This window comes from Paroedura picta, chromosome 5, assembly GCF_049243985.1.
Source record: "Paroedura picta isolate Pp20150507F chromosome 5, Ppicta_v3.0, whole genome shotgun sequence".
NCBI classification, from domain to species: Eukaryota; Metazoa; Chordata; class Lepidosauria; order Squamata; family Gekkonidae; genus Paroedura; species Paroedura picta.
In genome coordinates this window covers 74,063,328-74,090,705 of record NC_135373.1, presented here as the reverse complement: position 1 = coordinate 74,090,705, position 27,378 = coordinate 74,063,328, and the positions used below count along the sequence as shown (strand labels likewise).

The following is a 27,378-nucleotide window of genomic DNA, read 5'->3' as shown; positions in this document are numbered from 1 at the left end:
GCGGGACACAAAAGCTTACGTCAGTGGTTGTCCTGTCTGCCTGACCTGCAAGCCGGGGGTTGGCAAGCCGAAAGGTCTGCTGCACCCGCTCGAGGTCCCGACCCGGCCGTGGTCAGTGATCTCCATGGACTTTATAACAGACTTGCCTCCCAGCAAGGGGAAAACGGTGATCTGGGTGGTGGTAGATCTATTTTCCAAACAGGCCCATTTCATTCCTTGCGCCAGTGTCCCCAGTGCCTCACAGTTGGCTCGGATGTTCCTGGATCACGTGTTCCGACTGCACGGGCTGCCGGACAAGGTGATTTCCGATCGGGGCTCACAATTCGTGTCCCGGTTTTGGCAAGCTTTCCTGCGCCTGTTAGACATCGAGCAAGGGCTGAGCTCCGCTTACCACCCCCAGACGGACGGGCAGACCGAGCGGGTTAATCAAGTACTGGAGCAGTACTTGCGGTGTTTCGGTTCCTATCATCAAGACACCTGGGTGCCCCTGCTCCCCCTGGCCGAGTTCGCGTACAACAACGCAGACCACAGCAGCACGGAGATGTCGCCTTTTGCCGTCGTCTACGGGACAGACCTGAGACACTTCCCGGAGCTTGGAGAGGTCCCCGCCCGGGAATCGGCCGACCTTCGCGAGTGGGGGAAGCGTGCCGGGAGCTGCTGGAAGTCGCTGCAGGAGCAGCTCCACAAAGTCAAGGCAGCGCAGAAAGAGGACGCCGACCGGAAGAGACGACCAGCTGAAGAGATCCGACCGGGGGATCGAGTTTACCTTTCCACCCGGAACCTACGGTTGAATTTGCCCAGCAAGAAGCTAGGCCCTCGGTTTTTGGGGCCTTTCGAGGTCTTGGCCCCGATCAACGAAGTTTCGGTCAAGCTCAAGCTCCCCAAGAACCTCCGGCACATCCATCCCGTCTTTCACGTGAGCCTTCTAAAAAAAAACTCCGGACGGTGACGTTTGGCACCCCGTGTTTTCCCCGCCAGCGCCCGAGGTCCTGCCGGGGGGGGAGCACCACGAGGTGGCGGATATCCTGGACTCTAGACTCCACAGGGGGAAGTTGCAGTACCTCGTGGAATGGAAGGACTTCGCTTTGGGGGACCGGGAATGGGTCTGGGCAGCGGACGTCCTTGCGCCCCGACTCACTGAACGTTTCCACAAGCGGTATCCTGGCCGTCCCGGGGGGTTGGAGAATGGACCTTTGGGGGGGCAGAATGTCGTGGTTCGGTCCTTGGTGGCTGGGGAACCGGACCGAACCCCGCCATCAGAGGCGCCCGCGATCACGGAGGTAGGGCATGGTGATCATAGGCAAGCCGGCAGCTGGGCGCCCCACCCGATCGTTGAGGTGGCAATGGCCGCTAAAGAACCTCAATGTCCCCCTCCACCTTTTGACAAGGGCCCGGAGATGGCCCTTTGTTCCAGGAAAATGGGCCATCAGGAACCCCGGAAAACCTCGCATATGTGCATGAGTCATGATTGTATCAGCATGTTCCCTCCGCAAGTACTGGGTGGGGCAATACAGCCTAAGGAGGTGGGTTTTGTATAAAAGGGAGCTTCCACCTGGAGTTCGGTGGAAGCTCTTACTCCATACCAGCGGACTCCACGTTGCTGAAATAAAGCTTGTTCCTGTTGTATCGTTCACCAGGCCTGGCGTGACGTTTTCTTCAAAGGGGCACCCTGGTTTTTCAGTTAGCAAGCGGGTCCCCGACACCACCTCATAAGAAGGAAGGACTCCCTGGAGAAGAGCCTAATGCTGGGAGCGATTGAGGGCAAAAGAAGAAGGGGACGACAGAGAATGAGGTGGCTGGATGGAGTCACTGAAGCAGTAGGTGCAAACTTAAATGGACTCCGGGGAATGGTAGAGGACAGGAAGGCCTGGAGGATCATTGTCCATGGGGTTGCAATGGGTTGGACACGGCTTCACACCTAACAACAACAACAGCAACAAGTGTCTGAAAATTTCATCCAAACTGGATGATAAATGAAGATGTTACAACTGGAAAGGTGTTTCTCTTTGATGCTAAATGCACAATAGCACCATAATGAAAAGAAATGCAAACAAACTGAAACAAAAGAAGAGAAATACCCTCATGTCTCCACTGGTGCCTTTAATCTTTTCTAAATTACTCTGGGGTGTATCCCACTACTCTGAGCAAAGTTTGGACCCTTCCTCCAACTTAATTAGCTTTTCCTCCAACTGATAAGTCAGATAAATTAGAGGAAAGTTCCTTAGAGGATGGATGGATCTCTCCATGATATCATTTGTGCAATGTTTCTGCTATAGACCTACTTGAAGGCCTGCTTGTGACTTTTATCTTATTTCAAGATTAATAGTTTAACTTAAAATCATATTTAGTGTAATATTGTGTCCTAAATTTTGCAAACAGGGGAAAGAACATCAAAAAGTAAACGCTAATATTAGCACAGGAATAGAAAACCAAAAAAAAAAAACTACATATAGTTGCTGTTTTTCTCTACTTGAATTAAGTAGCAGTGTGTGTGTGTGTGTGTGGGTGTGTGTGTGTGTGTGTGTGTGGGCGGGGGGGGGGAGGCAAGAAGGAAAAGGGAAGCTTGTGATTAATTCGAAAAGACCTAAACCTCCATGAGGAATATTCATTTGTCTCACAAAATCATTTCTAATTCATGCCAAACAGAATATTATAAATGCAGGATTTAAAAAACAACAGCAAAAGTTTTAAAATACAATATACTTTGAATATCATTTGAATGCAAATGAAATATAATTTAAACTATGCACAAGGTTTGTGGGATGCAGCCAAAAACTTTTAAAAACACATTGTAACAGATCTTGTCATTATTTTGGAAAGTGAGGTACAGTCTTTCACAAGACTCATTTACCACATGAGACTGCATTTTGCAAGCTCACTTAAAGGGCACACAACCATTTCAGGTCAACTGCTGCATTTAGGCATATAATCAGATCTTTCCCAGATTTCCAAAGAGCTATGGTTGTGTGACAAGTCCTTGGACACCTGGTGAAATCCACGGCTGCGATTGAGCCAGGGGTGCCCTTGTATCAGGCCAGACCCATTCAAATAAAGTACAGGGCTTCATATCTCAAGCCGAGATGTGCTCATCCAAAGGAGAGAGGCTTATATGAGTTGTGGAAAAAACACTGGAGAGCAAGTGAGTACTTGGGTGCCATTTGAGTCTGAGCAGATTTGGGGGGGGGGATTCCCTGGAGCTGGCCAAGAGGAGATATTTTCTTTTTTTTTCTTTTGACTGCTCTTGAAACTGTGATGCTCTGAATAAGCTTAATTATTTAGCACTTACATAATAGTGGAGGGTGGCAGGGATAGTGCAGGTTGATCAGTTGCAGGCAAGGACCAGAGTTCAAAAGCCTAAAGATGAAGAGTTCAAAAGATGAAGCTTAGCACCCCTTAATGTGCAGGCTAGAATAAACAACCTCCAGAGAATGCTAGTTACCCAAAGACTAGCCATTTTGAATTATTTAATAACTCCGAGTATGACTGAAGTATCCTGTCTTATCATGTAAATAAGTCATTGGGGAGGGAAGAGGTAGGAAAGAGGGTGGTGGAAAAATGGTTAGAGAAAGTGAGACTGAAGGAGTGGATTTTTAACCAGGCTTCTTATCAACAGCATGTTGAAAGATAAAGTGAAGCAGAGTATAGCATGGGAGGTCAACATTGACTGATGATCAGCTGTCTCTGTGGTTTCAAATACAAGCATCCATATGGCCCATTATGCACGGGGGGAATAGCGCACATTCGGGGTGGAATGGCGGCGACTAAAATCACCGATAATGCACGGTGCTAGCTGCAACCGGCCGCAGCTTCGGTGCATGCCACTGAAAAAGGCGCGTTAGCGAAATCCGGAAGAAACCCGGAAGAAAGCACAACCAGAAGCAGCGCCGGGGTCGCCGCGTGCATAATCAGTTACTCTGGGTTTTGCCGCCGTTTTGTCCCGTCCCGTGCATAAGCAGTTTGCTTCACTTCTTCCCCCACTGCGTTTTCCATGTGACCCAAAATCGCCATTTATGCAGCCGTGCATAATGATCCTCTGTCAGTTCCTCATTGTCTGAACCCAGGAGCAGGCTGGGAAATGAAGCTGGCCACAGAGCATGCCAAGCAGAGTAGCCCCTGCAGAGTTACAAGCCAGCATTAGTTCACCCACTTAGAACCATGACTAGCCATTTTTGAGGCTGAGGCAAGAATCTAAAATGGTGCCACCTGTATTTTACTAGTACAGGATTGTACTTCTAGAAAGCTGGGTGACATAGTGAACCATTATGAACCAAGAAGAAAGGTAGAACATAAATAGTTTAATAAATTTAATAAACAAATTAGTGCTTATTTGTTAATACAATATTACATTTACTTTCTGTTTAGTGTGTCCCTCCTGTGATACAACTCCTAACATCATATGGAGCTGGAAGCGTCCTCCCAAATGGATGCCTGAAGCAGAGGTAGGGATTTGCATTGCATCCTGAAAAGGTTGGCATTTCACTGAGAGCTGGTGTTCAAATTTTAATCTGCAAAAACATCTATTCCCTATGCAGACAACCCATCCACATGGTCACTCACTGAGAAAGCATGAATGTGCTGGCCTTCCTGCACACACACACACTATCAATGATGGGTCTACTCCACACTAGGACTGTGTCCCTTGAGGGGGGGAAAGGTATTTTTCAGATCCAGAAAAGGTATTCTTCAGATCCAGGGAAATGAAAAACTATTGGTTTTCCAAATTCCACAGTTTGGTATTTGGATTGAGGTTTTTCTGGAGGGGGGTCCAATGTTATTTTGTGTCATTGATCTCTATGGGGATTATGGGGAGGAAGCTGGAAGGTCATTTTGTAACCTAATGGCATTCAAATGATCAGGGTGTTGTTGGTGCCTCTCAGCTAAATGATCACCATGTTTCAAGTGAATTGTACCAAGAGGTCTAATTCTATGGGCTCCTGAACAAGGTGCTTCCAGATAGCCTCAGTTGTTTTCCTGGTGGAAGGATCTCAAGCTTTCTCCAGGCAAACAGTAACTGATCACTCAAGAGCAAGGAATGCAGCCACTGGCCAAAAATCTCCCAATGCAAAGAACCAATGCAAAATCAGGGAGTGTCAGCAGAACCACAGGTCAATGAGGCAAGCTTAACACAACAAATGTAAAATCAGAGACTCCAAACCAGAGAATTCTCCAAGCCAATCCTCATAGGAATTCCGTTGTAAGCCCAACAAATGTAAAATCAGAGAATCTGGCCAAGGACTAACTGAGAGCCATTCCACACCGGGATCCATGTAGCAAATTGTTTGCTGAACGAAAAATCACCATTTTAAATAATGGAATTCGGCGTAACGCATACCTGCCTTTGTAGTGGAATCCAGTTGCGTTTCTATCGTTTCCCACAGGGTTCTGGTCTCTGCAAAAATTGCTAGCCAGGAAGCGCTATTGCTAAGCTGTGTCCCGCCCCTGGCCGTCAAGCAGCCAATGGGTGGCCGTTATCATGCTCCCAAACAACCCCTTTCCCTTTAAGGAAGGTTTTTAAAAAACACACACACACCCATTGCAATGAATATGCATTGATTCGTTGCAACGGAGAGACCCATCCAGCTAGCAGGTGGTGTTTGAGCTGCCGTTTCATCATTGCCACGCTCCCCCCGAGTGAAAAAAAAATCCCCCCCCCTCACGGGCGCGATTTTCAGCCGCAACAATGGTAACGCACAGAACTTTCCCGCTAGTGTTGCAGATTGGTTGCAGGAGTGTAGCGCTTTCCGGAGGGTGAATCCACTTTTTGGGATTTCCCTGAAAGCGCTACAATGAAGCGCTTTTTGCGGATCGGTTTCAGGAGTGTTGCAGATTGTCAACGACGTTGTGCATAATGGCAAAACTGTAGCGATTTCAATTAGTAACCATTGTGCTATTTTGGTCGAATGCGGAATGGCCCTGAAAATTTTAAGACAACACCAAAACAGAGAATCCAGCAGTAACCCAACTTGAGCAAAGAATGCCATGTTGCTAGTTCAACAGGACCAATTTCAATCAAATCCAAAACTATATAGCAAGCCAATACCAAGGCATCAGAAAACACTGTGAATTAAAAGTAAATAAATAAAATAATCCTGGAAGCTTTAAAACTCTGACTCCCACTATTTCCAGTTACTCTTGAATATTTTGGCAATTTTTCAGGACTCAGTTCCTGATATTCAAAATCCAGGAGAGCATCCAGAGTATACCAGTAAGGTATTTTTAGCTGTATATTCATATCACAGATGTTTAATATGCATATCTAATCTGAGCTGGAAGAATGTCCATAGTAAGTGTCTGGGTGGATGCCCCTGACCATGATCAGGGATGCTGCTTTCGGGAAATTGTTGATCTTGGGAAGAAGGTATGGATGTAGGCACTTTCTCCATGCATTTGTCCCATGCAGACCACTCCTGTTTACAGAATGGGATGAAGCTAGTATTATTTGGGCCCACTCTAGTATCCCATTTGGTGTGGGAACATGCAAACACGTTTTTCTATATTCTGAAGAGCAGCCAACTGAAGCAGGAACATTTTATTCCCTTCAAATAGGTGGAATTTTCAGCAAGAGCACTCTGCAATCCCCAGATGTTAGCACTGCAAATGAGGCAGGTCTACTCCCCAAACCCTCTAATACTTGAGCAGCCAGGGCGGATAGTTTGACTATGGTCAATTAATGAGACACAATTAAAAACTTGCAATACACAATGTCTCCTTAGAGTTTGGTGCATAGCCATGTTTGCCTGCTGTACAGTATCAGATCAGGAGCACATCCCACCAGGATTATCTCCTGCCCAAGCCTTGTCAAAACTTCTCCACAGACCTTGTATACACAGTGGAGCTGAGTCCAAAAGCCTTCCTCCATTTCTAAGTGCAAAAGCAGTTAGTTATGGGTTTCTGTGTCTCTTTAATCCAGTATAAGCAGAGTTACAGACATTTGCTCTAAAATCACTTTCTCACCATTCATATTCCTCATTGCTTATTTCCCAAATATTGAACATGTTTTTTTTAAGTTTCCACTTATTTCAAGGGCTTTTGTTTAACTTGTTTATTAACAGCTAATGACCTTGAAGGTTATCTTGGCAAACCTCTTTGAGCCTCTGCTGCTCAGACAGTAATTAGTTTCTCACCCTGGTGGTCTCATTTCCTTTACTATATTGCTAATCAGCCTGAGATCTTATATTATTAAAATACCTATCATGGATACAGTAAATGTGGTTTCAAATTAGAATGCAGCTCATAATGTCATGGGGCATGAGCCCCCTGCTGTTCCAGGAACAAAGTGAAAATTCCCTGTCCATACCTCTGAAACCCTCCTCAGCAGAGTCAGGCTTGGTGTCCTGAAGAGGATATAACTCATGTGGAAATCATAAACAAACATAAGCATACATTGTAGGTTTTTTGTTGCAGACTGTTAATTTGATGCCAATAATAATGAAGAATTCTCACTTATGAATTAATTTGGTTTGAATTAATGCACTGCATGAAGGAACACCAGTTTCTAGTTCAAAGGCATTAAGGGGAAATAAATTAGTATTGTGGTAATCGGATTGTAATTGTAAAAAGAAAGTTGTAGACAGCTATCAATGGGTGCCAGAACTCTGAATTATGCTAGGAATCTTTGGCTTAGACTATATTTACATCAAGAAAAATAAACAGATTTTAATTGTGGGCTGCAAGCTTCCAGTCACATTTGGCAAGAATAAGCAACCTCCTAATTTACAATTCAGTCAAGCTTCCAACATAGAGATATTTATTACAGCCATGCCAAAGATCTGACAGAATTGCTTTGGGAAAAGAGATTTTGTTTGTTTGCATTTTAAAACATCCAGTAATTCAGTTGTAAGGGTCTTTTTATACACCCTCTAAGCTTGCTTGATATTTATGTACTAAGATAAATAAAAGTTACAAGAACAACTGGGCCACAATCATCAGGCATGTGGATAAAAATCAGCCAGACCTTTTCTACTCTTTTTTTCTTCTTTCAAGGAACCTGGAAAGTGCCCTAATGTCCAGTTGATCCTTTTTAATTCATCTGGCCCATGCCGTATGTCACTGTGAAAAGGTTTCAGTTCACACAGAAAAGCAAAGACAAGGAATATTTTTTTTTCTCATGAAGTTCAGACATTTCTGATAAGGAAGCTGTGAGTTTAGAATTAAATCAATTTGAATGATATGCTGGTGGCTACTATGATTTTTTAAAATGTGGCCTATTCAAACAAGTGGTATCATTTTGGAGCCATCAGAATCCTATCACCTTTTTTAAAGGAAGAAGTTGTCATGAGATTTTTTTTAATGCAAGCCAGACAGCACATTGTTAGAAGCAATGTAGATCACTCCAAATCCTGTGCCCATAAAGAATCTTAATTGCCTTGTCTGCAGGATATTGAAGTATATATTAAATTTAATGAGTATGGATTCTGTTTCTGCTTGGATTATGGTTACCCAGTCCCATTGCCATAAAATCTATGGTTAAAGAGGGGTAAAATCACAGAAATTGCTGATGTTTCTTCATTATACTTATGCAGAAGCACAGTTGTGGGCGATTTTAGCTTTGAGGGCTGGCAGATGGCCCTGCAGATCTTGGATGGCAATGACACATTTTGATCAGCCTGGCCAGAAGTAAAGAAATGCCACTGACATGTGAGTGGTGTTACCTGAATTGTGTTTACACGTGTCCTAGATCACGTGTTTCGAGTTGTGTGGAAATTAGCCAAATTATGCAAGAGGTGGGGTAACTAGCATTAGAGGATCCTTGCCTGTGTATACATCAATTATACCCATAGGAACTCAAGGCAGACATGTTGGTAAATGGTAAAATAATAAGTATAACCTTTATTGCAAAGAAAATAACAAAATCGCAAAAATAGCTAACACACCTACAAATAGTCATAGAGAGAGGAAAAAGAAGGGTGAAAGAGAAGGCTTGGTATAATTACCTGTCCAAAGAATGGAGAGTCAGAGGAAAGCAACATGAGCCAGCATTGGAGGTTCCAATGGGTCCCGAGTTGGAAAGTACTCAGGGTGGCTGTCTGAAGCTATAGTTTATATGGGTTTGGGGGGAGAGGGCTATGTGACTAGACTCAGGGGAGCACATGATGGAGCACATAGGATGTTGGACAATGCCCTCGCCAGGTCTGGAGATGGCCGAAGATGGGCTTAAACAATGGTGTTAATGTGTCTAAAGAAGAGAGCCATCATGTCTCGATGGGTCTAGCAGCTAGGATTTGGGGAAGAGATTTCACCTTGCAGAAGTGCCAAATGTAAATATGTTGCAAGACATAGGAGCCCTTGGGCAAACTGGATGGATCCAGTCCACTCGATCAGCAATACAATGGAGTGGGGGGGGGGGGGTAGATGGAGATCAAAGTTTGAGCCAGTAGGCTCCTGGATCAGGCAGGGGCTGTACCTAAGACAGAGAGCAAGATTTCTAAAATGGGGTCTGGCCTGGCTTGCCAGATTTTAGTTGTGTCATGGCTTTGGCTTAATCCTAGACTATTGAGGGTGCCATTGGTTGTAGAAGACAGTGTGCCCATCTGTGAGGCAGAGGGTCCTGCCATACTTAACAGTGGGGTCCATCACTAACATACAGACAGTTAAAAGAGGGCAGTGAGTCAGCCAAAAGGGGCCAAAGCAATGGATGAGAGGCCAAGGGAAGGCCACTAGAAGATGGAAGCAGCCAAAAGGTTTCCAAAAAAGGCAGGGAACAGAATCAAGCCCACTGGTTGGCCCAGGGGATACGCAAAGTACTGAGGCAGAGTGGGGCCCAAATTCTTAACTTTCCTGTTTGGAGGAGCATTGGAACTCTTGGAAGGATTTGAGGGACCATGCAGTCCTTGTTCCCCTTTAATGTTGATAACATTTGGTTCAAAAACAGCCCCTCCCCCCTAAAAATTCCTCTTAGAGAATAATGGAAAAGCTGCTGATCTCCTTCCTTGCACTGACATATAAGCCTGCAGTGACATGTATCTATTTTGGGATCTGTAAAATTGAACCCTTAGTCCAATTTACTTGAAATATGGAGGGTTGCTTAACTTTGAGGGAGGAGTATGTTCTTTGCAGATTTGTTGCCATTATTATATTTATTGCAAGCTACTCCAGATCATATAGTAGATTTCCCATTGAAAGTAATGGAAAGTCCCAAAGCTCCAGAACCCAAAACCACACAAATTTTAATCCTGAGCTGGTAACATCCTCTATCAACATAAACAATTATGGCGAAAATTCCCTCCCTCAACCCTGGATGTGAAAGTATAATAATTTTTTCTTGGTGCACACTGGACTTTTCCCAGCTCAGACATGATGGGAAATATATGGCTGCTCTGAAAGGCTATCCCTCACCTTTACCAGGGAGGCTACTTGTTTTTCCCTTCCCTCCATTTCATACTAGCTTCTGGGAATCTCCTGGCCTTAGTACTAGACCAGTTCTCTAGCATGTTACGATTGCACCCATAGCCACTGAGGACCCAATTTAAATAAAAAAATGGATAATGTGTAACATTACAGAACCAATTTTTCTGTCCCACCAAAGTCACATTTGAATCAGGCTGTACTAAACATAATTAGGAAGAAGATAAATGACTGTAGTTTTGTGTAGTAGTCATGTATCTCCCATAGCATTTATTTCTCATTTAAATTTCCAACCCAGAATTCATCCCAAAATGTTTAATTTCTGTTCCGTTGAGCAAAGTGTAACCAAAATTCTGGGGCAAAAGATGTTTCAGATCCAGATGTGATTGCTGCATTCATGATCTGAAGGTATGTAATGCAGTTGATTGCTGAAATTAAACAGGCCTGAGACTAAAATCTGGATGAGAAAAATCTTAAAAACATATTGATAGTCCAGAGCTCCTAGAATAAAAGTGTATATAAGTAACAAGTTAATCAAATATTTGCTGAATCCTCCTCAACTATAGGCATTCTCCAATCATCAGACCATGGATGTTATCCCATACCCTTTCTATTACTTCAGGTCCTTCTGATCCTTGAAAAGATCATTCCTGCAGTTAAAGGACCATGTGGAGAGACATCCATTTGGGCTAATGGAATGGACTGAGGACATGGGGATTACATCAGCTGCTTTCATCATTGCAGTGCACATCCAGAATAGGAATGAGGAGCAATATCAGTATTTGTTGTTCTTGATGCCAACCTAGAATTGTCAAACTTCATGTAGGACTTGGAGATCTCCCAGAACTATAATTTGTTTCTAGACTATAGAGAACAATCTCCCCAGAAAAAATGGCTGGTTTGGAGGCCACTGAGGTCACTTCCTTCTCCAAACTCTATCTTTCCAATGCTCCAATTCCATATCTCTAGGAATTTCCCTGTCTAACCTAGAGTTAACAACCTATTCCATTACCTCTAACCCACAATGCTATGGCCCTGGGAATTATATTTCAAGTGGTCCAAAGGGGCTATAAGAACAGGAAGGAATGTGGCAAAATACTGCATTCTGTGCATGGAGTGGAAAGATACTGTCTGGTGTTTCTTTAAAATTAAAAAATGGAACAATTAAATGACAAACATTTACCTGTAAAAGTCTGCCTAATAACTACAATAACTTTATTCTTTTTATGCAGCCCTTCCCAGTAGGGACTGGACAGATAACGACAAATTTAAAACAGTCCTACATCTGATTATTAAAACATTGAAAACAACATCCTCTGATAACTTAAACCCTTACTGAGGGGTTAGTCAGAGTTTAGAGGGCTTTTTACCAGGCAGATAGGTTCTCATGCAGGGAGGCCAGTATCTGTTGATGTTGTTTCCTGACCTCAACCTGGAAGGTCCTGACCTCACTAGGCAGAGGGTTCCACCAGTTGAGGCCAATTTTATCTCTTTGGAGCTGGGGACCTTGAGCAAGTTTTGATTGCTCAACCTTGAGTTACATTAATTAAAGTTACATAAATTGAAGAAAAGTAACAGATTTATCACTTATGAGTTTGATTTGAGTGTGACTTGATTTCAAACCCATAGTGCCTTACTTAAGATCTGAATATATGATACAGTGTTCTTTTTCTTGGAATCTGTGCTTTATACTTTAAAGTCTAATTTTAACGTTTTTGTCTTGAGAGGCTTTCAGAAACAAATGAATCTGAACAACATATATACATAATTCTTTGGAAAGAGACAGATTTTTCTAAATATAATGATGAAACGTTTCTACACTATTTATTTTGACAGTTTTTTGACATATTTCCATGAGAAGGTTTGTACAAATTATGAAGCAGTAGCAGTATATAATTTCTGGGGTAATGATTAAAAAACTAGAATAGGGCTTTTGTAATATAGAATCTAGATTTAACTTCTCTAAAGTAGAATACATCTGATAGTATACCTAATGAATGGCATATTAGGGGGATAGCCAGAGAATAAACTTTTCACCTCCAATCCGCAAGTCAGATATTTTCTTGATGAAAAAAACTGGGGAGGGGGGGTTCACTTTGAAACATTAAAATAATAAGATATCATTGATTCTTGTTTTTAAAAAATCTGTTGTGTTCCAAAGTTTTAAAAAGTTTTATTACATTGCTTTAAAAGGTAAATGTATCCCCTGTGCAAGCACCGGGTCCTGTCTGACCCCTGGGATGATGCCCTCTAGCGTTTTCATGGCAGACTCAATATGGGGTGGTTTGCCAGTGCCTTCCCCAGTCATTACCGTTTGCATTTTACCGACCTCGGAAGGATGGAAGGCTGCTGGGATTGAACTCCCAGCCTCATGGGCAGAGCATTCAGACAACATTTCTGCTGCCTTACCACTCTGCGCCACAAGAGGCTCTTATTACATTGCTAGGATATCATTAAATTTTTATGCTAAGCGTACTGTAGCTTACAATATCCTAACAAAATCAACACAAGCAAAGCTTTAAATGCAAGTTGGCCAGACTGCAGAGACTAGGAATGTGTGAAAATGGTACAGGCTTCTCCCTTTCCTCTGGCAATAAGTAGCTCCACTTACTATGCAGATAAGAAACAGAGACTGAACCCTTCTCTTCTCAGTGAAAGCAAAGCATGAAAACTCATGCATACACACTTAGGAGAGGTGAATGAGGTCAGTTTCTATAAAGGATTCAATAATCTCTCTGAGAAAGAACACTATCAGAAATCTGTTGGATAAATACAATATAAACATCCAATAGCCTTAAGAGACACAGTATCATGAGGTCTCCAAGTCACATGTAAACCTGTTGTTTTTTTAAACAAAAATGACATGGAGAGGCCACAAAATTATGTAGCTTCAGTTTGTAGCTTGTTAGTTTTTCAGGTGCTACTAGACTCTTTTCTCTGCATGTTGATTATGAAATCCTTGCTTTGAACTTGGTTTTCCATTATGAGACTCAGACCTGTAAACTTTTGTCAGCTTCTCTATCTTGATGCCAGATTTGCCCCATTAAATGCATAATGCAATCATTAATTGCATATCAATGGGGAAAATAGAATAAAACTGACTTTAAAGAAGTAGTTAATTTGGGAACCATCAGCAGGGAAAATTCAAAGACAACAAATGAAGATAAACACAACAAACAAAAATGTATATCCCTAAACAAACCAGAAGCACCCTAAACAAAACTGTGTTCAGTTTTGGGCACCCCATTTGAAAAGGGATGTAGACAACCTGCAGCATGTCCAGAGGAGGGCAACAAAGAGGGTGAAGGGTTTGGAGACCATGAAGAAAGGTTGGGGGATCTTGATCTGTTTAGCTTGGAGAGGAGATGACTGAGAGGGGATTTGATAACCATCAAGTATTTAAAAGGCTGCCATATAGAGGATGGAGCAGAGTTGTTCTCTCTTGCCCCAGAGGGACTGACCAGAACCAATGGGATGAAATTAATTCAAAAGAAGTTTCTGACAATTAAAACGGTTTCTCAGTGGAACAGTCTTCCTCGGGAGGTGGTGGGTTCTCCATCTTTGGAAATCTTTAAACAGAGGCTGGATACCCATCTGACTAAGATGGTGATTCTGTGAAAGCTTAAGGGGGTGGCAGGTTACGGCGTATGAGCGATAGGGATGTGAGTGTCCTGCATAGTGCAGGGGGTTGGACTAGATGACCCAAGAGGTACCTTCCAACTCTATGATTCTAGATGGGAGATGGAAACTAATCCCTGTTTCCCGGCACTTTACCTCACAGTACTTTTCTGAAGCATATTGTCTCTGCCAGTCTCCAGTAAAGGAAATCAGGTTGGTGATAATTATGAAAGGAACAGGAAATTGTATGATGGAATAAGATTTAACTTCCTCACCTTCCCAGTCATTTCCTGTTCCTTTCATTTTATGACTGGGACATTTTGTAGTGTAGTGGTTCAGGATGGCAGCTTCTAATCTAGAGAGCCAGGTTTAATTCCCTGCTCCGCTAAACCAAAAAAGGAACAAAACCCAACCTTAACAGGTAGGAACTCAAAAGTTGAGCTGAACAATAAAAATAATGTAAAACTTGTTAATTATTTATTATAGTGCACAATTAAAAACAGAATAAAATCTTCTTAAAAACTATACTGAACTAACAGCACGTAGAACCAAGGACCAAACAAGTTTCGACCCTTCCGGGTCTTCCTCAGTGGTCAAAATTATGATAATACACTCTATATAGAAATATACCTCTATAGAACTCTCTATAATGTATAGCTGAATGGTTGAGTGGGATCTGTAATGTGTAAATTTTATCCTTTTTGGAGACCAATTCCTATGTTATGTCCCTAAAGTCAACACTCTTCGCTATCATTAAGTTCTGTACTCAGAGTATAATCTCATGTGTGTCAGAAAAAGCTGAGCAACTTGTCCAAGGATGGCCAAGGCTAGCCTGAATTCATTTGATCTCAGACGCTAAGCAGGGTTTCCCCTGGTAAGTACTTAGATGGGGGACCACCAAAGAATTCTATGGTTGCTATGCAGAGGAAGGCACTACTGTAAGTCTTACTGTGAAAACCCTACTGGGTCACCATAAGTCAGCTGTGACTTGATGGCACTTTAGACACACACACAGACACACACACTATGTTGGTATTAAACTGGAGAAGGTAAAAAACCAGAATCTCCTTTGAAGGTCTTTGACTTTGTTATACAGTTAAAACCATTTTCTTTTAAGAAACTGTTCTGGGATGTAGGAAAATGAAACAGGCCCCCAATATTATATTGAAAATGTCCATAACAGTTTGCAAAATCTCAGACTGCCATAAATATGAAGAAACTAAAAACTAGATTTTGCCGATTAGAAATATGCCAAGAAATTTAGATGACCCAGTTGAGAGATGCCCGGAAGCAACACAAAGGACCCCAGATGTGCCAATGACACTCCAAAATCCCTAGGAGAAAAAGAATCCATAGCTGTGCACATATTTTTTTCCCCTTCAACACACTGAGCTGCTAAAACCTCTAGAGTTTATGAAGAGACTCCCCTGGGTTTTCTCTGAAATCAACAGAAATAAAAGTAAAAGGTAAAGGTAAAGGTATCCCCTGTGCAAGCACCGAGTCATGTCTGACCCTTGGGGTGACGCCCTCTAGCGTTTTCTTGGCAGACTCAATACGGGGTGGTTTGCCAGTGCCTTCCCTAGTCATGACCGTTTACCCCCCAGCAAGCTGGGTACTCATTTTACCGACCTCGGAAGGATGGAAGGCTGAGTCAACCTTGAGCCGGCTGCTGGGATTGAACTCCCAGCCTTATGGGCAAAGCTGTCAGATGGCTGCCTTACCACTCTGCGCCACAAGAGGCTCAAATAAATAAAAGTAGATCATAGCATTTTCATGAGCCAGCTTATTGTCAAGCACAATAAGAAACGTGTCTCTATTTGTGACAATTCTCATCTTTGTCACCTACTATTTTACACAAGATTAACAGTGCAATCCTATGAAAAGTTACTCCCATATAAGTGAATCATTTTCCATGGGTTTAAGCTGGAGTAACTCCGCATATACACCAACTCATTCCGCATGAAGTCACAAAACTCGCACTGCCTCCTTCTTGTAAAACGTGTGGTTGCAGGTTTCTCAAGGGATACCCCTCCTGCCTTTCCCCTCTGCCTCATTGTTGCCTTTTTGCCTCCTGATAAGGCAGAAAGGGAAAACAAGTCGAGCTTCTCCCCTCACTCCTCAGGTTGTCAATCACAACAAGCCACCAATCAAAGCACAGCAGTTATCTCCAGGACTCAAACTTCTGTCCCCACCGAGCTCCAAAATTACTTTTTTAAAAAAGTGTACTTCTGTGTTGTTGTGGAGAAACACCACTATGATAAAGCATTCCCTCCCCCTTTTTGGAATTCATAGAATCATAGAATAATAGAGTTGGAAGGGACTTCATGGGTCATCTCGTCCAACCCCCTGCACTATGCAGAACACTCACATCCCTATCACTCATCTACTGTAACCTGTCACCCCTTTGCCTTCACAGAATCAGCCTCTCTGTCAGATGGCTATCTAGCCTCTATTTTAAAATTTCCAAAGATGGAGAACCCACCACCTGCCGAGGAAGCCTGTTCCACTGAGAAACCGCTCTAACTGTCAGGAACTTCTTCCAGATGTTTAAATGGAATTTCTTTTGAATTAATTTCATCCCATTCATTCTGGTCAAAATCTCATTTGCCTTTTTAGCCACTGAGTCACACTGCAGACTCATGTTCAATGTATGATCTACTAAGATTCCTAGATCCTTTTCGCACATGCTACTGCCAAGACAAGTCTCCCCCATCCTGTATTGGTGTATTTGGTTTTTCCTACCTAAATGCAGAACTTAACATTTGTCCCTATTGAACTTCATTTTATTCAGTTTAGCCCACTTCTCGAGCCTATCAAGATCATCCTGTTGCTGTTTTCAGTTGTGTTTGCTACCCATCCCAGTTTAGTATCATCTGTAAATTTAATAAGTATCCCCTCTAATCCCTCATCCAAATCATTTATAAATATGTTGAACAACACAGGCCCCAGGACAGATCCTTGGGGTACTCCACTTGTCACTATTTTCCAAGAAGATGCTGAACTATTAACAAGTACCCTCTGGGTACGATTTGTCAACGACTTATTGATCCACCTGACAGAATTAGGATCCATACCGCATTTTACCAACTTGTGAACAAGAATATAATGTGGAACCTAATCAAAAGCTTTACTGAAATCCAGATAAACTATGTCCACGGCATTCTCCTGATCCAGCAAGGTAGTCACTTTCATGGTGTTTCAGACTATATGTTTGGGTAGAATTGTGAGAGGCTGGACATAGTAACTGGACATAGTAACATAGTAACAAATACAAGTGGTTGTGTTTAAATGGTAGGCTTAAAAACAAAGAACACAGGCACCTAGCTAATCAGGAGATGGCTGCTTCATTACGCACACACCCCTTTTCCTGTTCACTGACCTCTACCAGAAAACAAAAATGGGACTGTGTTTTGCCTGCCTGATCCTAAAAAGACTGCAGACACTTTAGGGAAAATTTTATTTTAGCTTATGCAAAGTAGTTTCGCAGTCCCATGGCAACACAGACTGTGCCATTTAAAAAAAGAATTCTCAGAGAAGGAAATAGAAGGGAGGGTAGTTGTGAGGGTGAGAAAAACACTGCAGGGACTGTCATGCATTTCTCCCTCCACACAGGCCTGCCCCCTGGTTGTTCCCTGATGTGAAACAAGATAACAAGTGGCAAATCCAATTTTGGTGATTTCCATTATTGACTGATTATGCATGGGTTGAAATGGTGGGGGACAGGGCTTCGGGGGAAATCCCCAATTATGCATGACAGTGCTGCCATCTGAGCCCTGGCTCGACCCAGGCCCTCAGAAGACCCGCATTAAGAAAATGCAGATTCTTCCGCGGGCCAGGATCTGCCACAAGTGCAAGTGAGGGCTAGGTAGGGCTAGCCCTCTGCATAATAATCCCCCGAACTACGGCATCCCTGCAGGAATATCTCTCATCCCTGCCAGCTCTGCAGCTCCACAGAGCTGTCAGGGGTGTCCCCCACCCCCACCATGGTGCAGTGGGGGCCTCATGCCCCCAATCCCCCCCACCACAGCTGTGGAGCACTCCTGGTGTTTCCGGCCACATGTTGTCTGCACGGGCTCTTTGCATCGGGGCAACTACTGTGTGCTGGGGGAGCCCCTCCCTATGCATACCTGGGAAATGGCGGGGCTTTTTGCCTCACTGCAATGGAATGGCAGCAGCCTGGCATAGCTGCCTCCGTGCATAACAGGTGATCATGAGGCAAATCTGGCCAAAACCTGAACATTCTTGGGATGCAGACAATATCATGTTGAGGAAGCTCTAAAACCTACCAGCAACCTGAGTCTGTCCAGGGGCAGATTCCTTTTGTAGAATCAGTCACCATTTTTATCCTTCTTAAAAGTGTTCTGTTTGAAGAACGATGCATTCTATGTTAGCTGCTTTTATTTCTGAATTCTAAACTGAGTGTTCAAGTCATTTTGTTTTGCTAATGCAAAAAACATGCCACATTTCCTATGAGTTACTGATGGCCTCTTATGTTTTTTTAAAAAAAGAAACAAGAATCGAAATAACAAATAAATTATCCTGTGCAAATGGGGGGGGGGCTGAATAGCTAGCTTGCCTAGTTTTATGATGAAGACTGAAAAAAAGGTTATTAGCCAAATCAAATGTTCAGCCTTAGCTTCCAGTGATAAACTGTTAATGAGTTCAGTTCTGTCAGCTTTGGATTGCAGGCACAATCTGTAGAGATGCACTGTGGCATTTCTTGGCGCATTGCATATTGTTTCAATTAGTAAAGAATTCTGTAAAGTGCTTTTGGTACCTATAATACATAACATGTTTTGTAAAAATGAAAAAAATAAAAAATACAGTGATTGAATTTCTGAACTTGGGGTATTACTTTAGAAAGCACCCAAATCCCTACTCAGATTCTATATGTGGCAAAGAGTGGAGATTTTATTAAGTGGGAAGTGTTTCTATGTTTCCCACATAGTTGGACAGTTATCTGTAGGAACAATTCGAGCCTCTTGACAGTGAAAGGAAGAAAGTTTCCCTGAGCTGTAAAGTTTCAAACTTCTAGTCGTCTTTTTAAGAGCACTTTTAACAATACTAGGAATAATATTGAATTTGTCATGCTGCCGATTAGAACAGGCTTTGTCAACTTTTGTACCATTAACTCCTGCAGTGTTTGTCAGGCTTTGAGAAATGGTGGGATTGTGCAGAATATGTTTGGGAGGCATAGCTGTGTACCCCCTCCAGGCCCATCTTTGGCCATTTTGCAAGGGAAGGGTGGTAATATAACCTGATAAATGTTTTAACAAATTTTAAAAAATATATTAAAAATAATTAACTCCTACCCATTTGGGAAACCCTTCTAGGGCCATCAAGAAACACTGGACTAAAAAAATCCTGCTTTTCCCTTGCTTCTGAGGACTGCCTATACCAAGTGGCCAGGCACTGACATAAGCATGATGCTGCTAATTTTCACCCTAAAGAAATTTTCCAGGAGGAAAGAAAAAGACTGAATCATGGGGCTGCAAAGGCTTCAACCATGTCAATATCCTCAGCAATCATGGGACCTTATCCATGATACACTCCCCTTTAAAGGAACAGTGCTCTGCTTCACAGTGACAGGAAAGCTAATAGTGTTAGCAAGGGCCCCAGCAATTTCTCACAAGTGGAAACCCCAAACAGGTCAATGGTTTTGTTGTAGGGGCGATGGCACCAACAATGGAGAAGTTTTGTTCTATTGAGCCAGTTTGGTGTAGTGGGCTAGCCAGCATAGTCTAGTGCAGGGGTAGTCAAACTGCAGCCCTTCAAATGTCCATGAACTACAGTTCCCATGGACCCCTGCCAGCGTTCGGTGGCAGGGGCTCATGGGAATTGTAGTCCATGGACATCTGGAGGGCCACAGTTTGACAACCCCTGGGCTAGTGATTAAGACCAGCAGCCTGTAATCTGGACAACTGGGTTTGATTCCCCACTCATTCACATAAAGCCAGCTGGATAACCTTGGGCCAATCACAGTTCTCTCAGAACTCTCTCAATCAACTACCTTACAGGGTGTCTGTTGTGGGGAGAGGAAGGACAGGTAATATAAACCTGCTTTGACACTCCTTCAGGTAGTCAAAGGTGGAGTACAAAAAACAGCACTACTTCTTCTGGGACTGGAGTGACCATAATTCCACTTTAGGCACTTTCATTCAAGTCCCAGAACAATCTGTCTGTGCCCAGAGACCATTATTCTAAATCAATTCCATATTCACTGTAACTTTTGTGTTCTGTAACATTTTTCAACTAGGGGCAAAGCCAAGAATACAACAGGCGCTAGAGCTTGGCAGTGGGAAGAGGAAGGGGAGGAGTTGTCCAGTCTGTAAGGGCATGGGGTTGTCATGTGTGTTGTGTGGGAGGTTGTGGTGGCATGGTGGCAAATGAGGCCATGGGTGTGGAGATATGGGTGTCAAGATCCTGTGGTGTGGAATGTTCATTGATTGTGGGAGAGGTCTGACCTTTGGGAATTGTGGCACAGTGGTTACAGATGAGCTTTCCAGAGCCATGTCCTCAGATATGTGAAGGGAAAATCAGACTGGAGACTCTTCTTAGGGGAAGATTACATGGCAACCAATTCCCCCCAGTTCTGCGTCATTTCCCTTCTTGTGTGAATTAGGCCACATTCACCGAAATGCCCCTCTGCCCTAATACACATAGGGTAGTCACAGTACACAGGTGTCCACCCAGTTCCTTCTGTCTCCCATGTTTTCACTGTTGGTAAAATGTTATGTGCCCATATGCTTCTTTCATGGTTGCTCCTTAGAAGAATGGATTTTTGTACCCTATTGCTTACTACCCAAAGGAGTCTCAAAGCGGTTTACAAACACCTTTTCCATTTGTCTCTCCACAATAGTCAACCTGTGAGGTATGTAGGGTTGTGAGAGATCTGAGAGAACTGGGAATGGGCCGCAGTGACCCAACAGGCCTCAGGTGTCTCAAAGCATTTTCCAATCGTCTTTCCCTTCTCTCCCCATAGCAGACTCCCCATGAGGGAGGTGGGGTAGCGAGCCTCACAGGGAAGCTGGCAACCCTAAGAGGAAGACTGTCTGTACACAGCAGTCTTGACCTTAGTAAGGTTTTTAATACTGTTTTTTTTATTTGCCAGGCCAAGGTTATTTGCCAGTTACTATTTCAGTTACGATGTGTCTCCAGATATTTACTTGTTCTCTATTTAGTTTCAGGCTGTAAATATTTATTTAGATCTTCCTGCACTTTCCAGACTCACAGGACTGATGCTGGTCTGCCTGTCTGCGCCCCAGAATACAAACAGTTGCTGATAAGGGCTGGCCATAACCCATAGGCCAGGAGGGACACTCCTGCACCACTCCCTACCAACTGCAGGCAAAAATGGCTCCTTTGAAGGCTGGACTCTGAGGCATTGTACGATTTTGAAGTCCCACCTCCAAACCTCCAGGAATATTTCCAACCCAGGGGTAGCCAACCTACAGGCGTGGCCTGGAGAGCTCCTGGAATTACAGCTCATCTGCAGAGTATAAAGATCAGCTCCCCAGGCAGAAAGAGCTACTTTGGACAGGGTTGTGGTAGAGAAGAAACATTTAAGGCCTCCCACATAGGTTGTTGTTGAATTGAAATACTTGAGGCCTACTGCACAGGGTTGTTTGTGCAGATGAAACAGGAGACAAAAGAGCCAGCTTCCTCTGCAGAATAACACTGTGCAGTGGCCTCAAATCTGCAGAGAGTTGCAAAGAAGAAAGACACATGGCTTGGCTGTGTCTAACCCCCGGCCAGAGCAGTATTTTAAGTGAGAAGGGGCTTTTCTGTGGCCTCCCTGTCAGGCAACTATTTGGCTTAAGGGGAAAGTCCCCCCCTCAAAAGGAAGGCCCTGAGGCTCCCCTTATTTGCTCTTGGAAACACCACCCTCCCCTCAGTCAGGGCCTGTCAGAGGCTCCTTTGCAGCAGGCCTGAAGGGGGGAGGGGGAGCACTCTGCAGCCTCCTGCCAGCTCTGTCAGGGTTCTGAGGCAATTTACAGTTGGACATGACAGTTAGGACACCCTTGGGGCGAAAAGGGCTGGTGCAGCCTCTGTTCTCATCCCCCTTGGCAGCCCTACTGACCTCCTTTCCCTCTGGTGCTCAGGAGCAGACTGGCAGCCAGACTGGGCTGGGTGAATGGAATTTTGGTCTGTCCTGGTGAGGGGCCAATAGGAAGGCGCTTTGCGCGCCTCCCCATTAGCTGCTTGGCCCTGGATGGACACTCGGAGGGCCCAATCAGGAGCTGCTTCGCGGCTCCTGATTGGGCCCTCTGAGTTTTTATCCTGGACAGGGCCCGCCCTAACTCCTCCCCAGGTGGCCTTACTCTTTTATTTAATAGGACCCAGTCCTATTTAAAGATGAAGGACATGTGAGTCAATTGGCAATCCTGGTTCCCATTATATCCCGTGTACATTCCATCATCTCCCACTGTTCCTAATGGCTATTCCTTGTCAGTCATTTTAGTACATCCTTTTCAATGCACACCCGACTCTCTTCAATGTCCTTTATGACAATCAGAATCTCCTCCACATGCCTGGAAGCTGCCAGACACTGCCAGATTCTCTATGAGAAAGCTGTGAAGAGATAGTACTACATGGCTTCCATTCCATTTCCTAGCTCACATCTAGCACAATTGTTGAGGGTAATTTGGTCTCTTATTGCTCTAGAGGAAGAGCATCAACAGAATACTTAATTGGCTATAAGGTGTGAGATTTTGCAAGCTTCTTCATGGCCCAGGGATGTGTCATGGGGACAGGGCAAAATAGTCACCCTTAAAAAGCACCCCCAGGATTCTCAGTCCTACATCAATCACAGACTGAGGGATGGGGAGAAAAGGTGGCCATACTGGTCTAGGAGGATTCCTTCTTCAGGGCACTTTCTGTGCCAATGATCCCAGGAATTGAGTGTATTGGCCTGGGGATGGGAAATGGTCAAGAGCTTGGTTGTCTGGCTGGTGTACCATCCCCCAAATTCACCAGGAGATGCCCTGTCAAGCCTGCTAGAAGTTGTGGCCAAGTGGACTCTGCAGTAACCCAGACTTATTGTTCTGGGAGACTTCAATATCCACATGGAGAGACTGTCCTCTGGTTTGGGTCCAGACCTGGTGACATCCACAGCCACACTGGGGCTCTCTCAATTTGTTGCCATTAAGCAGGCCACACCCTAGAATTGATCTTTGATGCAGGGATAGAGATGTCTGACTACAGAGGAAGAGAGGGGGGAAGGAGGATGGCAATGAGGAAAGGGGTATGCCCAACTGACTCAAAATGGCAGGTGCAGGGGGGAAAAACCCAAATATATACATTTCCTGATTGGTCACCCTCAAATTAGATTCTGCCTTGACAGATGAAATTGCTGTAACAGGGAAATTTCAAAATGCATGGTAATTCAGAGAGCGATTTGAGACTGCTCCTGGAAACAGATGGAAAAGATGGGCCTTTAAAAACGCACATCTAAATATCACTAGTGTAGAAATCGTCTAGGTTAGATTACTGTAACTTGGTGTAGTGGTTAGGAGTGTGGACTTCTAATCTGGATTTCTAATCCTGATTTCCCACTCCTCCAAATGCAGCCAGCTGGGTGACCCTGGGCTTGCCACTGCACTGATAAAGCTGTTCTAACCGAGTAGTGATATAAGGGCTCTCTCAGCCTCACCTACATCACAGGGTGTCTGTTGTGGGCAGAGGAAAGGAGAAGGTGATTGTAAGCCACTTTGAGATGCCTTTGGGTAAAGAAAAATGGCATATAAGAACCAACTCTTCTTCTCTTCTTCTTAAAAATGGAGGGCCCATGTTTTCACCTGTCCTTCAGTAGCTGCACGGTTGTCAGTGGAATTCCAGACCAAGTTTAAGGTTGAGATTCTAAAGTTCAAGGTGTTACACATTCTAGGGCCTGCTTAACTGAGGGACTGCCTTTCCCAGTATGCCCCAGAAGAATATCAAGATCCTCTAATACCAACATGTATTGGCCTGAAAGAACCAGAGTCAGGGCTTTTTCAGCCTTAGCTTCAATCTGATGGAATCAGTTGCCAGCAGAGACTCAGATGCTGCTGGACCCCACCAGGCTTATGGTTGAGGCCAGAACAACTAAACAAAATCTTATGGGCTTCCCTCCTTCCCTCTTCAGATCAGTCCACCACTGAACAAATGGTTGAGAAGTAGGATAATTAGACCACTTTGGGATCTTTATTGCTTTTACAGTTTTTATTTATTTTAACCAGAATTCTAATATGTTTAAACCACCCCAAGCTGTATGCAGCTAGAGGCAGTCTAAAAATTCAATGCATAAACTGGGAGAAAGCATCCCTCCCTCCTGGAAAGTCTCCGGTGGTTCCTGTTCAATTTCCACACATGGATGAGAAGGTGGAGAAAGATGGGCTTTGCTGGCTGCAGACATCATACCCAGGGCTCTAGCTGGGGCTTTGATTTCCCTGCTATAGCACCCAGGTCCTAAGGCAGTGGCAGGCATTCTTCACCAGCACCCTCCCGACCCCCTGTGAAGTCAAGTCTTCCCACTGCATTGGTCCCCCCTCAATCAATGTTTCCAGGAACTCCACAATCCCCTGGACCCCAGGGATACCCTTCCAAAACAGAACACTCCCAACTCTTTTTTTTTTTAAATATATTTTCCACATAGTAAAGTTACAGAAAAAGAAAGTGATCACAGATAATCAAAATATTTGTCCCAGTGTTTTTGAAAGTCTTTGGGTTAAGTGACCAGTCAATGGTGTCCCACTTTACCAATTTTAAAATCTGGTCACCTTATCTTTGGGTGGTCTGTGATTAACCAGGTATGTTAATGTAGCCATAATAATTAGTTCTCTGGGTTTTATACTCCTTCAGTGGAGCTTGCTGTTGCTTTCAGCCAGAAGTGATGATTAGTCTTGTCACAGTTATTGCATAAAAAAATTATTATGTGCCATGCTTTGATATGACTGTAGGTAGATTGCTCAACAACATATTTTTGGGATCTAATTAAAATTTTCCAGAAGTACAGGCAGGATTTCGAAGAGGCAAAGGAACTAGAGATCAAATTGCCAACATACGTTGGATCATGGAGAAAGCTAGGGAGTTCCAGAAGAACATCTACTTCTGCTTCATTGACTATGCTAAAGCCTTTGATTGTGTGGAGCACAACAAATTGTGGCAAGTTCTTAAAGAGATGGGAATACCAGAGCATCTTATTTGTCTATTGAGAAACTTATATGCAGGTCAAGAAGCAACAGTGAGAACCGAACATGGAATCACTGATTGGTTCAAAATTGAGAAAGGAGTTCGGCAAGGCTGTATACTGTCGCCTTGCCTATTTAACTTGTATGCGGAGCACATCATGAGAAAGGCGTGATTAGAGGAGTCACAAATTAGGATCAAGATTGCAGGGAGAAATATCAACAACCTCAGATATGCAGATGATACCACTCTAATGGCAGAAAGTGAAGAGGAACTAAAGAGCCTGTTGATGCGGGTGAAGGAGGAGAGTGCAAAAGTTGGCTTGAAACTCAACATCAAGAAAACAAAGATCATGGCATCCGGCCCTCTCAATTCCTGGCAAATAGATGGGGAAGAAATTGAGATAGTGACAGATTTTATTTTCCTGGGCTCCAAGATCACTGCAGATGGGGACTGCAGCAAAGAAATTAAAAGATGCTTGCTCCTGGGTATTCCCAGTTGCAATGTATGGCTGCGAAAGTTGGACCATAAGGAAGGCCGAGCGTCAAATAATTGAGGCTTTTGAACTCTGGTGCTGGAGAAGACTCTTGCGAGTCCCTTGGACTGCAAGGCGAACAAACCCGTCAGTCCTAGAGGAGATCAGCCCTGCCTGCTCCTTAGAAGGCCAGATCCTGAAGATGAAACTCAAATACTTTGGCCACCTCATGAGAAGGAAGGGGACTCCCTGGAGAAGAGCCTAATGCTGGGAGCGATTGAGGGCAAAAGAAGAAGGGGAAGAAGAGAATGAGGTGGCTGGATGGACTCACTGAAGCAGTAGGTGGAAAATTAAATGGACTCCGGGAAATGGTAGAGGACAGGAAGGCCTGGAGGATCATTGTCCATGGGGTCGCGATGGGTCTTACACAACTTCGCACCTAACAACAACAATGAAAAATTATATTTAAACATTGTCTACAATTTATCACGTACTTTTATCCAAATTTTTGATCAGTTTACAATTCCACCAAATATGAAAAATATCTAATATCATCTTGACATTTCCAGCATTTACCGTCAGTTTGACTAGACATTCTACTAATAATTTTATGGGTTAGATATTATCTATAAAACATCTTATACCAGTTTTCACATAGTGCCTGACATTTTGTCCATTTCACATTCTTAGACCATAAATGTTCCCATTTCTGTATTGTAATGGTCATGCCAAATTTTTGCATTCAAGAACCCTCCCAACTTCTTAGAGCAGGCACACATTTATTTACTTTATTGATTTCCTTCATTTATATCCCCTCTGTGCCCAACAGGGACCCAAATGACTTACATCATTATCTACCTCTTATTTTATCTTCCTAGTAATCCCAGATGAAGAGTAGGTGACTGGCTCAAGGTTACCCTGGTAGCTTCCTTGGCAAAATGGGGGTTTGAACCTGGGGCTCCTTGATCCTTGTCCTATACTTCAAACACACTGTGCCAGTTCATTCACTCAGACACACAGAAACCCTGGGCCATCTCCTCTTCACACAGCAGCCAGGAAGGTGAGTAGGGGGACCCAGGTGTGAGATCAGCTGGAGATACTGCTGGGGCCCTGCTTTGTTTGGCAAATGAACATGATAGGGGGCAGTGGCACCTGCACAACCAACTACAGCCACCCACACTTGGCCAACCTTAGGTCAGAGCACTCCCTCTTGGAAGTGTCATTGGACAGCCCTAAGTGGGAGTCACAGATAGGATGGGGAGGGAGTAGAGTAGGAAGAGTCCATTTCTACACCAGTTTAGTAATCTGGCTACTTCCTACCATGTAATCCCAGATTGCCTACTTTATGGACTGATAGGGACCAACATCATTAGCCCACTGAATGGCAGGTTTTGTGGGGCTGTGACAGTAGGAAGAGCAGCAGGAAGGCATTGGGGTGTTGTGCCATTTTATCTCTGAGAAACACTGGCATAACAGCTACCCTCAGCGTTTTTGACCCCTGCATGATTGCATTTCATGTCTGAATTATTTTTGGTTTCTTCATATCATTCTGTCCTCTTACAATGCATACATTTTTTTAAGCATCCACATATGTAAAGAAAAAAAGGGGGGAAAACACTCTCTCTCTTTTACACACACACACACACAGAGAGAGAGACACCTTGAAATGTAAAAAATCCTACTTGATATAGATTTTTCTGATTGGGCAGATATTTCAAGAAAATATGTGTCAACTTTCTCATCAGTGCTTCCTGTTTAACAACCCAGAGAATCAA

General features: G+C 43.7%; 1 long non-coding RNA gene across 1 annotated transcript in view; it reads right to left on the bottom strand.

Moving 5' to 3' along the window:
* LOC143839082 (uncharacterized) overlaps positions 1 to 22,078 on the bottom strand; it is a 35,864-nt gene extending 13,786 nt beyond the window's left edge. The window contains exons 1-2 of the long non-coding RNA XR_013231593.1: positions 22,043 to 22,078; positions 3,287 to 3,354 (exon numbers count right to left, since the gene is read on the bottom strand). This is a non-coding gene — a long non-coding RNA (uncharacterized LOC143839082). The remainder of the gene's footprint in view (positions 1 to 3,286; positions 3,355 to 22,042) is intronic.
* Positions 22,079 to 27,378: the final 5,300 nt, after the last annotated feature.